We start from the raw sequence: 13,029 nt of genomic DNA on the forward strand, positions 1-13,029 counted from the left end.
CTTTCAATACACTTTCTTTGTTATGTATCCTTAGTGTTCTAATTATGATATGCTGTGGGGATTTTCTTTGCTGGTCTTGTCTATTTGGTTTCTGTGTGTTTCTTGTATCTGTATGGATGTGTCTTTCCCTCATTTGGGGAAAATCGGTTGAAGGTGTGGTCTATGCCATTGATGTGAGATTCTTTTCCCTCATATACCTATAATTCAAAGGTTTGCTTTTTTTTCATGATGCACATTTCCTGTATGCTCCTTTCTCCTAGATTTGTTATTGTTAGATTGTAATATTCTTCACTTCAGCTTGAATCCTCTTCAACATTTCTATCTCCTTATTAAATTCTGTTCCAGCCCTGGCTTGTGTTCATCAGTTCCATCAGCCTTATGTTTGTGTTTTCCTGAGCATCACTCAGATGTTTATTCTCCTTAAGTTATTTCTTTTTAAGTTTTGCAGTACAGAAACTGGTTTTAAGTACCTAACAGAGTTCTCCCCTTCAGCTAAAGGTAGTCTTGGTTGCTATATTTCTTCACAATTGATGAAACCATCAAGGTGTTTTTTGTTTCCCAGGGGCTCACTGTGCAATCAGTTCTGAATTTTTAGTCTTCACGTTTAAAAGTCCCTTATAATAGTGTTTGACTTCCTTTAATAGAGATAGATCATATAGTTTTTACTTTTTAAAATAAGATTCCCAGTGTGTATTTTATAAGGAGATAGTAGATTTTTCCAGATGGGGAAGATTTTATATGAAAGCCAAAGCTTTAATAGATTTTACAATTTATTAGTATCATTTGTGTATTTAATAGAACAAATTTTATAAATAGATTCAAATACTTATGAGTATGGGCTTCCCAAGGGAAGGTGACCTATACAAATGGAGATTTCAAATATAGCATGGAATCTCTTTTTTTGTAGGTTTAAAAATTTAAATTTGATCTAAATTTTTATTTTATGTGTATGGGCATTTTGCCTGTCTGTCTGTATGTATGTACACCACATATGTGGCTGATGCCTGCCGAGACCAGAATAGGTTGTCAGTTCCCTGGAACTGGAGGTTACAGATGGTTGTGAGCCACCATATGGTGCTGGGAATCAAACCCAGGTCCTCTGGGGAAGCAGCTATTGATCTTAACTGCAGATACATCTCTCCAGCTCCCTTTTATAGCTTTTATCTTAAAATAGACCACGTACTATATGAGACTTTTACTGGGGAGATACCAGATAAGAAACCAAGACAGCCCAAAGTAACAATTTTACTGTTGTCTGATTTATCAAGCCAGTGAATTTATTGAAGTTATTTATAGGCTTAAGGGTTACTAACAGAAGAATGGAGAACTCAGCCAGCATCACCAAAAAGCCCACTCACGCATGAGTGATAACAAAAGCTGCCACTGTGGAGTTCTCTGTAGGACATTCAGGCAGCTCAGTAGGTTGTTGGCATGTCCTCCAAACAGCTCACTTGGTTGGAGAGTCTCCTCTTCAGCAGTTGTTTACTGCTTCCATGTGAAAGGAGTCTTGTAAATCCTATTAGTTTTAGGAACTTCTTGATACTTGTGAGTTGTTTACTTCTTGAGTCTCATGAGCCTCTCCTCTCTTTTCTGGAGGGAATGTTTCAGTTTAGAACTTTCTGGGCCTTAGGGAATTGCCCTCCAAGATAGATCCACCAATATGGAAGAAATTGCTATATAACACTTCACCCTCTCTCTTGCTCACTATTTATTTATTTTTGTGACAGGGTCTCACTATATACCTCTGCTGGCCTGGAACTTTTTATGTAGACCAGGCTGGCGTCAAACTCACAAAGATCCACCTGTCTCTGCCTTCTGAGTGCTGAGGTTACAGGAGTGAACCACCATGCTCAGCTTCGCTCTTATTTCCTTCTGTCCTCTTCCCTGACGTTTCTTGAGCTTTGTAAGGGTTGCTATGGACACCTAAGGATAAATGTTGGGCCACCGTGCCACAGTACCAGTCAGTCACTTGTTTTGCCAGGGGTTATGTGTCTCTGTGGTACACTATCTATTGCAAAAGGTAGTTTTATCCCATAACCAGTTGTTAAGGACAATCATAGTAATCTCTCTGCTCCCTGCCCCCTTGGAGCTGAGGACCGAACCCAGGGCCTTGTGATTACTAGGCAAGCGCTCTACCACTGAGCTAAATCCCCAACCCCCACAGTAATCTCTGGGCATAAGCACATGTGAATAGAAGGCAAGTTAACAGGCACATCAAATCCATTTAACAATACAATAGCAGTGGCCTTTACTCTGGGACCTGGGATCTCCTAGTCATATGTTTTGTCCTAGCTAATGCCTGACATAATTTGCCTCCTGTGAAGTGGGTCTTAAAGCCAATTAGAAACTGCTTGTTAGATCATGATAGTTCTGCCACAGTTGCACCAGCTGGCATGTGTTGCCTGGTATTTTGGTACCATGGCCTTTAGCATTCATGGCTGAATAAGCATGTTGATGACAGTGTCCCCTAGCAGCCTGCACGGCGCCTTCTGGCACTGTGGAGCCAGCTAGGAAGGAGGGTTTCCAGGTCAGTTGCCACAGAGCACTGGAACACACTTTACCTTTTCTATAGAATCTCGCTCCGCTAAGAGGCAAAGATGGAGGAGGCAAAGGCACAGAAGGCAGCTGAGAATAGAGAATTGGGGATGGAAAATAAAGAACTGGGAATAAAGTTTTCCAGCCAGAGCCACACAGAGAAACTCTGTCTGGAAAAACCAAAAACCAAAAACCAAAAAACCAAAAAACAAACCAAAACAAACAAACAAACAAACAAACAAAAAAACAAAAAAAAAAAAAAGAAGAAAGAAAGAGAAAGAAAGAAAGAAGGAAAAGAATAGAGTTTTTAAAATATGTCTTTAGTTCTGACATAATCTCTAAATATTAAAAATTAATTTCCTATCTATTTCTAACATCTTTTAACTTAGATGTACTCTCTAGAATTTTTAAAAAATTTGTAAGTTGCCAAATTTATTGTTGTCTTTAGATGTCTTAAAATTTCAGTTAAATAGGGTGCTCATCATGTTTTTTTTTTTTAAATCCATTGCCTAGGATGTTTAGCTGAGCATACAAAAACAACAACACTTGAGATATTAAATAATGTTCCCTGTTGAGTTCACCAAACCGTAAAGCCCAGTTCTCTTGAGTTAGATCCTGTATTAGTTACTTTTCTGTCACTATGATGAACACCATGACCAAAAGCAGCTTAGAGAAGGAGGGGTTTTTTTGGGCTTCCGTCCATCACACTGGGGAAGCCAGGCAGCTAGTGGCAGGCGTGGTGGCCATAGCAGGAAATTGAGAGCTCACATCTCAGCCTTGAGCATGAAACAGAGAGGAAACTGGAAGTGGTGTGGGTCTTTAATCTCTCAGTGCTGACACTCAGTGAGGTTCTTCTTCCATCACGGCTGCACCTCCTAAATCTCACCAAACAGTGGTACCAATTAGAGACCAAGTGAGCCAATGGAAGACATTCTCATTCAAACCATTATAGATCTGACTCCCCCACCCTCAACTGCAGCCACCTTTCAAAAAATACTTGGACGTTGAATTGACGCAGTTATCAAACATAAAATCAAGACTATTGTATACCTGTTTTTCTCCACACATCCCTTCTCTCCCATTAAGATACTGGAGGAGGGGCAGAGAAAAGGACAGAATGTTACCAAATTAACAAAGTAAAAGGTCAGACATCAAAACAATTTCAAAGCAAACAGAAAACACTGATACTTCAAACCAAATGCTTTGAAAGCAAACCAAAAAAGGTACCTAGCAAATAGAATGCAAAAAAAAAAAAAAAAAAATCAGCATGGAGTAAACAAATAGACCATCATCCAAGCCAAGAGAGGTCCAGGACCCCTGAAAGAACTCAACAACATCCACCCAAGGAAGCAACCCTGGGTGGTTGGGCACACAGAACCCATGTTGGTACCTGGCTTTGATTCAAGTGACTTCTTTAGTGAAAAGTTGATTTTGGGGTTCTATATTGAGGCTACTGCTAAAGAAAACAAACACACATGGCTCTAACCTCAAAGGAGACCAAGGGTAGTATATTCCCAAACCAAATATGAGCCATCATGGCTTGTTAACACAGATTTAGTTTACTCCGCATTCCATGTTCCAGTGTGGTTAACAATTCATAAATTCTGTATAGTAACAGAACAAATACAGTTGTAAAGACACCTTTAAAATATGGTGGAATATCAAATGGGGGGGGGGTACAGCAAGGTAGGGGAACCTCTGTTAGTAGGCCTTGGATGTTGTTGGGATGATGGTCTCACTTTTGAGTCAGCGGGAGTGAGGGGTCTTTTTATAAACTTTAAAAGATTTCCCTAATTAATCATAAGGATGTCAGGTCATGCAGAAGTGGGTAGTGAATAGTTACCTGCAGATACATGATTATGTGGAAAATTCATGGGATCTACAACAAAACCTACTGTAATTAGTGATTCATAAACTTTTATAATAAAAGATAAACTCAAAAATTAATTTTATTCTTGTGAATTATCAACATCTGGACACCAGAATTTAAAATAGTGTACAATCACTGAAAAATGAGTACATATTTAGCACAGATTTAACATAAAAGTGTGAGACTGTGATGATGGAAACTTTAAAATGCTGATAAATCTAAATAAATGGAGAGACATACAATGTTCATGGAGTGGAAAATCTAACAGTAAAATATTCCTTCTAAATTACTATATAAAAAAAGCTGAGAATCAAGAATAGTTTAAATAAAATTGAAAAGAAGAATAGATAAATCTGTCCGCCTTAAAGATTTACTTTTTTTTCCTATGTATTTCTGTGTCTCACTGTGTATTCCCAGATGTTCTGGGACTTACAAGAGCTCCACCTGCCTCTGCTTCTCAAGGTCTGGGATTAAAGGCATTTGCCACCATGCCCATCCAAGACTTATGTTATAGCTATGTGGTGAAGATTATGTGCTGCTGTTCAAAAGATCAACACACTGTGGTGCAGAATAGAAGACTCAGTGTACACTGCAGGAGTCCTGAGTGACTTATCTGTTTCTCAAGTCCAAAAGCAAGCAAGTGGAGTCAGGGTGACCTTACCAGCAAATGGTGTTAGAGCAATCCTTCACAGGTTGAAACCTTGTCCCACAGTTTCTTACCTCATTATAGAGTTAACTCAAAATGGATGCCAGACTCAAAACTAAAATTACGAAACTCATCTCACCTTTAAGAACTGTACAAAAGGTATAGCTGATCAGAAGAAAGACGAAAGATTTGTAAATGATATGCTGTGATCTGAATTTCACAAAAAGTTCATGGAGAAATAAGTAGTACAATTTTATGTGCTTAATTAAAGTCTAAAATGTTAAGGATAAAAAAATTTACGAAACTCAAGGAAAAGAATAAGGGAATTCCATAGTTGACATCAAACTTTATCTGTAAGAGAAAAAGAAATTGAAACTTATCAGAATTAAAAAGGTTATGTTAAAAGGATGAAAAGATAATTTTAGACAGGGGAAATACTTTAAAATCATATACTTGAGAAAAAAGTGGTCCTATAATATATGAAGAGCTCTCAAAACTCATCAGTAGCAAAATAAAGGGTTAAATTGAAACAGAGTACAAGACAAGACATTTTATCAAAAGAGAGATACACATGGCACACAGCATATGAGAACATCTTTCATATTATTGGCTATTCAGGAAATGCAAAGACATACCCCCATACACTTAACAGAATGGGTAAGATAAAAAAAAATTGCAACAACAGCAAATGATAGCAAATGGTAGAAGTGGATCCCTCATGCATTGCTGTTAGGTATGTAACATGTTATAGCTCTCTGGAAAGCAATTTGGTGGGTGCTTAAGACCCTAATGAGTGGTTACCATGCAAACTAACTGTATAAAGTCTTGGACATTGATCTCAAAGAAATGAAAATTACATTTATTGAAAAACCTATTAACACATTATCTACAGTAGTATCTAAGTCCATTGAAGTAACCAGGGACTGAGAAAGGCCTGGGTAGACGTTCTTCCATGGATAGACAAATAAGAAAACAGATAAACATATTTGTGTCAGGAGCATACCTAGCAATGAAAAGGACTGAACTCAAAATAGAGTGCCATAGTGAATCAATCCCCAGAACAGTAAACTGAGGAAAAATTGATCCCCAAGGACTTTATACTGGGCAGTCCTATTTCATTGTCACTATTGAAATGGACATTACAGACACGGAGAGCAAATGAGCGGTCGGTTGTAAAGGATTAAGGAGTGGTTTGGACGGATGTGGTTCTAGCTAGGAGAGAATCGTAATGTTGTCTTAGGAGGAAACTGGGTAAAGGGTGTGTGAAGTATCCCTGCTGTTCCTGCAATTGCATGTGGATTTATGCTTACTTCAGAATCAAAAGCACAGTTTGAAAACGGAAACCACACCAGACTGATGCTTTTTCCAAAGAATGGTATGTCCCTCCTCGGAAATGGGAAATGGGAAGCAGAGGAAGTCAAGTGCTTGAGAGGTCATGGCATCTGAGGACAGGGCACAGATTGTAAAGGCCCTTGAAGGCCAATGAGAGAATTCAGCTTTTCTTTGGATGGACTAGGAAACTATTGCAGGATTGTTAACAGATTATGAATGGACTGGGCCCTCATAGGGTGACTTTGCCTGCTATTCCAGGGGACCTGTTAGGCGTCCCTTCCATTAACTTGGGGGGAAGGCGTGGTGGTGCTTTTTTCCAGGGGAACAGCAGTAGAGACGTGAGGGGAGTGAGTTCTAGGTATGGTTTGAAGCGGGGTTTTCAGTGCTTGCTTACACTTGGCTGTGCAGAGCCAGAGGATGAAGTGGCAGGAGGTCCAAGGCTGCGGTTTGAACACCTCAGATTGGAGACAGCAGTGTGTGCTACGTGAGTACGATTTTATGAGAGGGTTAAGTGAAAGGATGATCGGCGCTGCTTGGTGGGCGGAAAAGTCACGGGCCATGGCTACCAGAGTTAGAATGGACTTTATTAGAAAGAAGGGGGGTAGGAGGGAAGAGGCCAAGCCTGACGGGGGAGGGAAGCGGGGCAGAGCAGACAGCAAAGAGGAAACAGAGGGTGGGGGTCTGTGTCCGGCTTTTTAAGGAGGGGATGCAGTCGCCCACACCCCCTGATGATGTAAGATGTTAGACCTGGAAGAGGGAGAGCAGGATCCTAACGTTAAGATGTGGTTTTGGAAATTTAGGACTGATTTACGTTTGGTGGATGGACAGGGGACACAGGAACCAGTACCAGGACAAGGCTATATCAAACTTTAGAGGTGGCTCCAGGAGGCAGTGGCCTTGGAAGTGTGGAGTTTCTGGAGGCCTGGCAAAGGGCAGGCGTGGTCCAGGATGAAGCAGGTCTGACTAGGAGGGCAGCTGATGACAGTAGTGATTGTTTTGTTGTTGTTTGTTTCCAGATGGTTTCTCTGTGTAGCTCTGGTTGTCCTGGAACTCACTCTGTAGACCAGGCTGGCCTCAAACTCAGAGATCCGCCTGCCTGTGCCTCCTGAGTGCAGGGATTAAAGGCGTGTGCTGTCAGAAGTAATTGTTAATGTAGCTCATAGTTGGATTCCTGTAGAGAAGAGTCAGGAGGGCCTGGGAAATGGCTCACTGGATAAAGTTGATTGTTAAGCAAGTATGAGACCTGAGTTCCATTCTCCAGCGCTCACATGAAAGCCAGGAGTGACAATATGCCCATATAATCCTACCACTGTGGGGAGGAGGCAGGAGGATCCCTGAGGCTTTCTGGCCAAGAAGTCTATTCCATATAGTAAGCTTCAGGTTAGGTGAGAAACCCTATTTCAAGAAATAAGGTGGAGAAGCATCGGAGGAAGACATCCCACCATTAATCTCTGGCCTCCGCATGTTCGCATTGATAAGGTACCTGACAACATGAATGCACTACACACAGTAAGGAACTGGGTGGTGCTTACTGAGGAAAGTAGGACCAAGCAGGAATATTTTCCCCAATAAGGTCATTTTGTATTAGCTTTTAGAGCCAGCATACATAATAATGGGTGTCTTAATGATTTTTAATATATGTTGATTATTGTACTTTGCCCATATTTAACCTGCCATTGCCATTTCTGGTCTCCATTACTCCTCATGCTGGTCTCATTCTTTTACCCACATAGTTTTTCTCTTTTGTTCGTCTGTCTGTCTATCTGTTCTGCATCTATCTCTCTGTGTGAGTCTCCAAAGGGGGAATTTTACTTAAATTAAAAAAATCCTTTTTAAACATTTATGATGTGTGTATGTGTGTTTGTATGCCTGAACTCAATGTGTGTTCATATCATGGCATATGTGATATTTAAACTGAGTACTAAAAGGCCTCCTCATGCCACTCAGCATCTGTGCCCCCGGGCCAGTCTTCACTGTGTGATCAGAGGACAAAAATGTGGAAATAATCTCTCTCCATCCGTCTTGTGGGCTTAAAGGGATTGAACTGAGATTGCCAAGCTTAGTGGCAAGTGCTTTTCATTGCTGAGTCATCTTGCTGGTCCCCTTGAAGCAGACATTTTTAAAAGTGAAGATATACAAGCTTTTGTTTAGTGTGACCGAGGAGATGGCTGCAGATGAGCGGCTGCCGGAAGTGCCCCTCCTACTGCTGTCGCTGCCAGGCGCCTCCAGGAGATCTGAGAGAGTGCTGGGTGCCATGGAGGAGGTAATGGGATAGGGAAAAGATGCAGGCAGACATGGAGACATAAAACACTGTCTAAGTGAAGGGCAATCGTATTTGAAGTAATTTGAAGATTGACAGGAAATTTATAAAAGGAATATGGAGTTCCATTTACAACGGTAAGGGATCGCCTCCTCGTCCGTGGCTTCCTGACCTCTGGAAGAACCACAGTTGCTGCTGGCATGGTTCCAAAACATGAAATGTAAAATGGAATTGAATAATCTCTCCTAAATCAATTTTGTGAGCCAAATGACCTACAAAGCGGTGTGATATAGTGCAGGTGTACAGCATGGAGAGATGTCTGCTGAATAGAATACAGCAATTGGGTTTGAAGATAGCCAAATGCTAACTTCTTTGGTTTCTGGAACCTGGTCTTTAGGTACCCTCCCCCGACCTGTCGGTGCCTGTGTCTTTTTGCTTTGGAGCACTGATTTGAGTCCTGAGGTCACCTCACTGGGTGTGAGGAGCTCTCTGGCAAGTCCTCCTTATGAACACTCATCCCCTGCTTTATGTAGTGTGGGCATGTGGTGTGGATGATCTCAGACTGCTTCCTGAGGGCGTGGCTCCTTCCTGGGCTTCCTATAATGTTGCTGTCTATACTTACCCTGGGACCACCTTTGAGCTCAGGGCTTTGTCCTTATGAGTAGAGGCCTCCTTATGAGGTCACTTCAGGACCCAGGTTGGATTTGTGGGTACAGTGGTTGACTTTGCAGGTGAAATAGTCAACACTCTTTACCAGCTGCCATACTGGATTACCTAGAGATTCCTTTGTTTTTTTGGAGCCTCGCTTGGCTGGACCATCTTGTGGGCATGGAGACAAGGGCCTTTAACTGGTGGTTGGGTTTCTTTTCCTTGAGATTTTTGGGATAAATAAATGATAGCCCACTTCCACCTAACTTCACTTTTTAAGACATTTCAGGGTTCTCTAGTATTGCTTTATAAGGGAAATGGCTGCCAAAGTGGACCTATACTGGAGACATCCATTATGTGGGGCCTCCAAGAACCAGGGATTTACATATGCTATTGTGTGGTCACATGTAGGTTCATCTATCCTCCCTGCCCTTTCACCTTTTTTAAAAACCTAGAAACCATTCTTAATTGTAGGCTAACAAAAGTAGCTTGTAATCCATACTTTACTGATCTTTGCCATAATCCAGGAAGCAGAAATAAGATACTGAGCTGGCCATAGTGTCATTAACCAAATTCACCCAGGGTGAGAACTCAAAGCATGCCCAGGGAACATTGTGTCATTGTGAAATTTGGTCTTGGAAAGGACCCTTACTTGTATGTATTATAGACTTCCACCAGGCAGGTGCTGAGTTGCCCACACAGTCTTGTATTTAGAGATCCACCTTCCCTGTGGCTGCAGGAACACCAGGCACTATGGGCCTAAGCAAACCTTTTTTCCTGGAGCAGAAAAGCTATGGGGAGTGGGGAGTTCTGCCATGCCCGCTAGCCTGGAAAGGCAGACTCTCTGGGGGCTTAGAATTAGTTTTTGTTTTTTTTTTCAGTCACTGATATGACCCCATATCCTTAGCACCTGGGAGCATTGGTGACCTGTCTGCCCTGCCACAGAGATGTGTCTTTAGGCCGCTGATCTCTCAGGTGGTGTCATGAACATGGTTTTTCTACTCATGGTACAGGCTTCCTTTCCCTGCCCTCTGTGCTCTGTTCTTCACCAACACCTTTTGTTCCTCTCTCGTCCCAGTTACCCACCCCTCTTTACATTTCCTTCTGTCCCTCCTCTGAATCCTGTAAATGCTGTAGAAGGAGGACGATTTTGGCTTCATCAGCAAATACTGGTCCACAGGGCACAAATTCTGAGTGGCATGAGGAAGCCTGAAGGGGTAGGTACTGTGGCTGGGAAGAGATTCTACTGAGTTTTATTTTATATGTTTTTGGTCTGCATGGATGTCTGTTCACCACATGCATGCCTTGTCTGTGGAGGTCAGATGAGGTCAGATGAGGATGGATCCCCTGGAACTGGAGTTACAGATGGTTGACAGTTACTATATGGGGGCCAGGAACCAAACTCAAGTCCTCTGGTAGAGCAATCAGTGCTTTTCCTATCTGAGCCATTGCTCCAGCCCCTCTCCTGCATTTTAAAAATCCAGATCTAGATCCAGTAGATGTGAGGGTTGGGAGTCTGCATGTTTTTTTTCCTGTCCAGACACATGAGTCTCCGCCGACATAATCAGATTTGCTCTGATGGTGGCTGCCAAGTATAGGTTGTGTTATGAGGACCATGCCATCCAGTGCAGTGGAGGTTCTGGAGGAGGGGACCGTCCTGCCTTCCTGTGTGCCGCTTGTTTATTGTCAGGTTCCTGTGAGATGGGAAGGATATAGGCGGCGGCAGCGGGGGGTGGGGGTGTGGGGGGGTGTCAGGAGGCTCTGTGCTGAACCATCTGCTTAGGTCCAGAGCCCCATCCTCACCCCAGTGTCACCCCGACGGTGCTTCTGTGTCCTTGGGCCGCTGGCTGCTCACAGGTGAGGTTTAGAATGACTGAGGTGGCCTTGGGGACAACTCACTGCGTCATGATTTAGCTCAGGCTTCTCTGACCTCCAAGCCCCTGCTTACTGGAAGTGACAGTACGGAGGCGAGTCTGGCTCAGGGAAGCCTGACTCTGCTCATTCTCCACGCTTCCTCCTATTCCTCCACGAGCAGCGCTGTTTTAAAGACTGATGTTTGGAAAGAGCTTTAGACTGGTCCTGCGGGAAAGGAGCATATTTAGGGTCACAGTGTGGGTGCTGTGTGTGTGGCAGGGTGGATGGCAGCAGCCTGCCTCACCATGGAGATGAGTCATGTTCTGGTCACCCTGAAAGTGTCCTGATGTTTGTGGGGCCACCTGGTATGGCTGGTGGTATGGGGAGGTATGGCTGGTGGTATGGGGAGGTATGGCTGGTGGTATGGGGAGGTATGGCTGGTGGTGTGGGGAGGTATGGCTGGTGGTGTGGGGAGGTATGGCTGGTGGTGTGGGGAGGTATGGCTGGTGGTGTGGGGAGGTATGGCTGGTGGTGTGGGGAGGTATGGCTGGTGGTGTGGGGAGGTATGGCTGGTGGTGTGGGGAGGTATGGCTGGTGGTGTGGGGAGGTATGGCTGGTGGTGTGGGGAGGTATGGCTGGTGGTGTGGGGAGGTATGGCTGGTGGTGTGGGGAGGTATGGCTGGTGGTGTGGGGAGGTATGGCTGGTGGTGTGGGGAGGTATGGCTGGTGGTGTGGGGAGGTATGGCTGGTGGTATGGGGAGGTATGGCTGAAGGGGCACAGAGGGAATCTGATGGCTTTTAAGAGTCTTGTCCAGATTAGATTTCTCGTGGGATGGATTTGGGATGTAGTGTTAACCAAAAGTCAGGAAGGACAGCATGTGGGTTTTGGACATTATAGGACTTTTGGACTCTGTTTTAGAACCTCCCATGTTCAGGAAATAAAGTGAAGGGTTGTATGGAAAACATATGGAAAACATAGCTTAACGTAATATACATAGTGAAAGGAGTCAGTGTCTCATTTAAATAGAGCAAGAAAAGCCAGCCAGTGTAGCATGCGGAAGGGAGAGTTTGATACAGAAAGGGTTAATCCCTTCCTGGCTCAGAAACTCCCCAGAGGAGCACCGGCCAGGAGCTAATGCATATTGATGGGTGTGACTCATGTGGCTCTGGAAGCTTTTAGGCCCTGGCCCTGTTTCAAGACAGACTCAAGACGCCTCCTGATCTTTCTCTGGTAGGAAGAACCCTCTGTCCCTGTGGGGGCCTTTGCACTACTCAGGGAAATGTTCATTGTTTAGAGAGCTCTGCTTGCGGATGGGTGTGGCTGTGTTGCAGGTCCGGTGGGCACATCTGCAGCAGCGTAGCTATGGGCAGAGGGATCCTGAGGATGATCTGTGGAGCCTCCACCTGGGAAGCACGATTTTAAAGACCGGCTCCCTTGCTGGCTAGCTATGAAACTTTTGGGCGAAATGTTTAGTCTTTTAGATCTTAGTTTCCAGATCTGTGAAAAGGAAAGAGTGGTCCCACATGTGCCGAGCTGCTGTGAGGAGCACAACATTATACAGGAAGACACCACACATGGCAGGTGCTCACCAAGAGGGGCTTCATGAGGTAGTGACCCACCGACATGAAGAGTTTTCATGTGTCCAAAGTTGATAGCCCCCCCTTTTATATAGAACATTCAGTGTCCTAAGTTGAATATTCAAAATTGGAATTAAGGAATACTTTTGAGTTAGTAATAGTATGTTGCTTTGCATCCCTTAGGACCAGGTACGCCCTATACTTATGGCAGGGGAAATACTGCTTTTTAAATATACTACAAGTAACACAGTGCCCTAGATAGCAGCTCTGGATTGTTCCACCACTTGGCCGCCCAAGTTCTAAACA

The 13,029-nt window shown here is 43.5% G+C and overlaps 1 protein-coding gene across 21 annotated transcripts in view; it reads left to right on the forward strand.

The window, feature by feature from the left end:
- Positions 1-13,029, forward strand: part of Pcbp3 (poly(rC) binding protein 3) — a 204,758-nt gene that overhangs the window by 43,265 nt on the left and 148,464 nt on the right. For 2 of the 21 annotated variants that reach the window (XM_076558568.1, XM_076558565.1), the window contains exon 1: positions 6,731-6,867. The exons of 16 other annotated variants lie outside the window; for them this stretch is intronic. The gene's annotated coding sequence lies outside the window, so the exon portion shown is untranslated. Of the gene's footprint in view, positions 1-6,730; positions 6,868-10,989; positions 11,149-13,029 lie in introns of those variants that run through there. 3 more of the 21 variants (XM_076558575.1, XM_076558574.1, XM_076558566.1) reach the window with 3 other exon arrangements.

This window comes from Peromyscus maniculatus, chromosome 21 (assembly GCF_049852395.1).
Source record: "Peromyscus maniculatus bairdii isolate BWxNUB_F1_BW_parent chromosome 21, HU_Pman_BW_mat_3.1, whole genome shotgun sequence".
NCBI lineage: Eukaryota > Metazoa > Chordata > Mammalia > Rodentia > Cricetidae > Peromyscus > Peromyscus maniculatus.